General features: G+C 44.7%; 1 non-coding gene across 1 annotated transcript; it reads right to left on the bottom strand.

The window, feature by feature from the left end:
• Positions 1 to 709: 709 nt before the first annotated feature.
• LOC112087209 lies at positions 710 to 816 on the bottom strand. The gene has a single exon (XR_002899975.1). It is a non-coding gene; the product is annotated as a small nucleolar RNA R71 (small nucleolar RNA).
• Between the last annotated feature and the right edge of the window lie 3,603 nt (positions 817 to 4,419).

Below are 4,419 nucleotides of genomic sequence, written 5' to 3' on the forward strand. Positions count from 1 at the left end.
TAGTCACCTTAATGAGGTTCTAGATGTGTAGGTTAGGGTGCTAAAGTGTTAGATTAGGGGTGCTTAGGGCTAGATTCATTGATTCATCTCTCTAAACAGCTGTTCTATATGCTAGATCCTTGATAATCACTTGAGATCTAGATTCTGGGAATTTCATGCACCAAAAGTGTTTGATGAAATTCCTGAAAGAGTTGTGTTAGAGGTTTAAGTAATTTTTCATCATGGGAATGATTTGTTAAATGCTTGAATGATCATTAAGAACTGTTTATTAATGCATATTGATTCATATTTCACAAATGGGAATTTAGTTTGAAAATGGATTAGTATAGGGGTTAATACCTTCATGAGAGGATTAACCTAGATTAGAGTTCTTAATCACTTGAATCATGTCTCATCATTGTCATCAGCATCTCTAGTTTAACACCAAAGCACCCTGACCAACTATCATGTCTAGAATCTCATGCCTCCATCATATCATATTCACATCATATCATTTGTCATTGTCATTAGTCTTTAATCCTGTTTATGTTTATAGTTTTCTCTAGATTAATCAAAACCCGCTCTTGTTTGCTTGAATTAAGAACTTGATCATATAGCTTAGTGTCTAACACCACATCTGGATTGATTAACCTCTTTGTGCTACATTGACAAGGGGATTGATAGCCCTGAGACCCTAAAAAGTCTTGTCTATCACACATCACGCACGGCTAAACTCAGGAATCAGATCTCAAGTTTCACACAGCACAGCAACGAGAGCTTTAGTGAAGCTTGGGAACGGTTCAGGAGCTACACTAACCAATGCCCACACCACGGCTTCTCAGAGGCATCCTCTTGAGTACTTTATACCGAGGTGCACTCCCCAAGATCAGAAACCAACTCGATACAGCCTCAAATGGAAATTTTCTTGGGAAAGAGATCAATGCGGCAATGGAACTAGTCGAGAACCTAGCCATGTCCAATGACACATATGGAGAGGACTTTGATAGAGCAAACCGTACAGAGGGATCTAGTGATGAACAGCGTATGAAAAAAGATATAAGAGAGCTTCAGAGCAAGCTTGACAAGGTTTTGATGGCGACTCAAAAGCCAATACACTTTGTAGGCGAGTTTGATGAGCAAGGGCCAAGTTTTGACAATGTTAATGAAGATGGTCTAACATAAGAAGAGCTGAATTACATAGGGAATCAGCAGAGGTATCAGCGGTTTAACAACTACAACAGTAACCCAAACCTCTCATACAGAAACCCGAATGTAGCTAACCCTCAAGACCAAGTGTACCCTGCTCAACAACAACAACAAAGCTATGCTCAAAAGGCTCCTTTTCAGAATACCTTCCAGCCCATGCAACAGTTCAGTGGGCAACAGCACGGCTACACTCAGCAGAATCAAGCGGCTCAGGGTAACAACTTCACCAGCCAACCGCAGCAACACAAGTTTCCACCAGGGTTCAATCCGCAGCCGATGGGTAATCAGCAACAGATTCAGGGACCAGGTCAGAATCAGATGGGGAACGACGTCTGTGGGATATTACAGCAACTGCTACAGGGCCAGCAAAGGGTTGAGAGCCAGCACGCGACAATGCAGCAAGATATCAGGGAGCTTAAGCAAAACCAGGCGTCTACATCATCAAGAGGCCCGGCTCTACCAGGTAAACCGGAGCCGAACCCTAAAGAGTATGTGAACGCCATCACATTGAGGAGTGGTAAGGAATTACAAACTCCAACGCCTAAAACAAAGCTCATTGAGGCCAATGAGCAACTAGAGGGGGAGGCAGCCTCAGATGATGTGCATAAAGAAAAGGTCTTAGAGAAGGAACCGATCAATGACAAAGGAAAAGAGGTGGAAAAGACAACCGAGCTTGAAAAGCCCTATGTTCCACCACCACCTTATCAACCCAATATACCGTTCCCAGGGCGTTTCAAAAAGAAAATCCTAGACAAAGCCAAGGCGGTCTTTGAGAAACACTTGGGGAACACGCAACTCACCTTACCCATTATAGATGCTTTCTTAGCTATACCCCAACTTGGGAAGTTTCTAAAGGACGCGATCCTCAACAAGACAAAGGAGCTCCAGGGTATGGTGATACTGAGTCATGAGTGCAGCGCAATAATACAAAGGAGATCTTTACCAAGGAAGCTATCCGATCCGGGCAGCTTTACTTTGCCGTGTGCCTTAGGTCACCTGAAGTTCTCAAACTGTTTATGCGACCTTGGAGCTTCTGTGAGCTTAATGCCTTACACGGTGGCCAAGAGATTGGGATACAAAAGCTACAAGCCGGCCAAGATCTCTCTTGTATTAGCTGATAGATCGGTTAGATTACCGGTGGGGTTGCTTGAGGATCTACCTTTAAGGATCGGTGAGATAGAAATCCCCACGGACTTCATAGTTCTTGAGATGGACGAGGAACCATTAGACCCTATCATCTTGGGCCGACCGTTCTTAGCAACCGCAGGAGCCATAATAGATGTGAGAGGAGGAATGATTGAACTACACATCGGTTCCGAGACTATGAAGTTCAATGTGAAGGAGATGATGAAGAAACCGACCATTGGAGGTCAGGTTTTCTATGTGGAAGTGATGGAGGAGCTAGCTGATGAGCTCCTAGAAGAGTTAAACGCAGAAGACCCATTGCAAGTGGTCTTGACACGTGAACAAAGCGAGCACGGGTACTTGAACGAGGAAAGCAAGGTGTACAAGCGTCTTTTGGACCAACCGAGGGAACTTGGAGCTGAGGCGAGGTTTTTGGAGCTCAGGAAGAGTGGCCTCGACATCTTAGACAGCGAGGGATCCACGGAAACAGAAGAGACACCTCGGGATATCCTGGCCGTGACTACTCATACCGAGGCCGATGGTAAACCGTGCGAGAATGAAGCAAAGGCCGAGGAAGCTGTTCCAGGCCAATGCAGCTTTGACGCCGATTGGAATGAGGCAGACGCACCCCCTGTTGAGCTAAAGTCTCTACCAACAGGGCTCAGGTATGCGTTCTTAGGTCTGAACTCTACTTTTCCTGTGATCATAAACGATAGCTTGCTTGAACATGAAGAACGTGCATTGCTTAATGAAATAAGGAAATTCAGGAGAGCTATAGGGTATTCCTTGGCTGACATTAGAGGAATCTCACCTGATATATGCACCCACAGGATCCACCTAGAGGACCAAGCCATGTCATCTATTGAGCACCAACGTCGCCTTAACCCGAACCTCAAAGAGGTGGTTAAGAAGGAGATACTAAAGCTCCTTGAGGCAGGGATAATATATCCAATCTCTAACTCTCGGTGGGTATCTCCTGTACACGTTGTGCCCAAGAAAGGTGGGATCACGGTGGTGAAAAACGATAAGGATGAACTCATAGCCCAAAGAACTATAACCGGCCATCGCATGTGCATTGACTATAGGAAATTGAATTCTGCATCAAGAAAAGATCATTTTCCTTTACCATTCATTGATCAAATGCTTGAACGGTTAGCTAATCATCCTTATTTTTGTTTTCTCGATGGATACTCGGGGTTCTTTCAAATACCTATAGACCCCCGAGATCAAGAGAAAACCACATTCACCTGCCCTTACGGCACTTATGGTTATAGAAGAATGCCATTCGGTTTGTGCAATGCACCGGCCACTTTTCAAAGATGTATGATGCACATTTTCTCTGATCTAATTGAAGAGAAAGTTGAGCTGTTTATGGATGACTTCTCCGTATACGGCTCCTCTTTCTCCGAATGTCTTGCTAATCTTTCTCAGGTTCTCAAACGATGTGAGGAGCATAGGCTTGTCTTGAACTGGGAGAAGTGTCATTTCATGGTCCAAGAAGGCATTGTCTTGGGACACAAGGTATCAGAGAAAGGCATCGAGGTGGATAAGGCCAAGATCGAGGTGATGGTGAACTTACAAGCCCCGAATTCTGTGAAAGGAATAAGAAGCTTCCTTGGCCACGCTGGGTTCTATAGACGGTTCATCAAGGATTTCTCCAAGATAGCCAGGCCCTTAACCAGGTTATTGTGCAAAGAAGTGGATTTCAACTTTGATGAAGAATGTGAGGAAGCGTTCAAGAGGATCAAGGAGGCTTTGATCAGTGCACCGATTGTACAAGCCCCTGATTGGTCTTTACCATTTGAAGTGATGACCGATGCATCTGATTATGCCGTGGGAGCTGTCTTGGGGCAGAAGAAAGATAAGAAGCTCCACGTAATTTACTATGCCAGCCGCACCTTAGACTCGGCTCAAGAAAAGTATGCCACCACCGAGAAGGAAATGCTTGCCATTGTGTTTGCATTTGACAAATCCAGGAGTTATCTAGTGGGATCAAAGGTCACGGTTTACACAGATCACGCGGCCTTGAGGTACCTGATGTCTAAGAAGGACGCTAAGCCGAGGCTTTTGAGATGGGTCTTATTGCTCCAAGAGTTTGATATGGAGATA

The sequence above is a fragment of the Eutrema salsugineum genome, unplaced genomic scaffold (genome assembly GCF_000478725.1).
Source record: "Eutrema salsugineum unplaced genomic scaffold, Eutsalg1_0 scaffold_9, whole genome shotgun sequence".
Taxonomy (NCBI): Eukaryota; Viridiplantae; Streptophyta; class Magnoliopsida; order Brassicales; family Brassicaceae; genus Eutrema; species Eutrema salsugineum.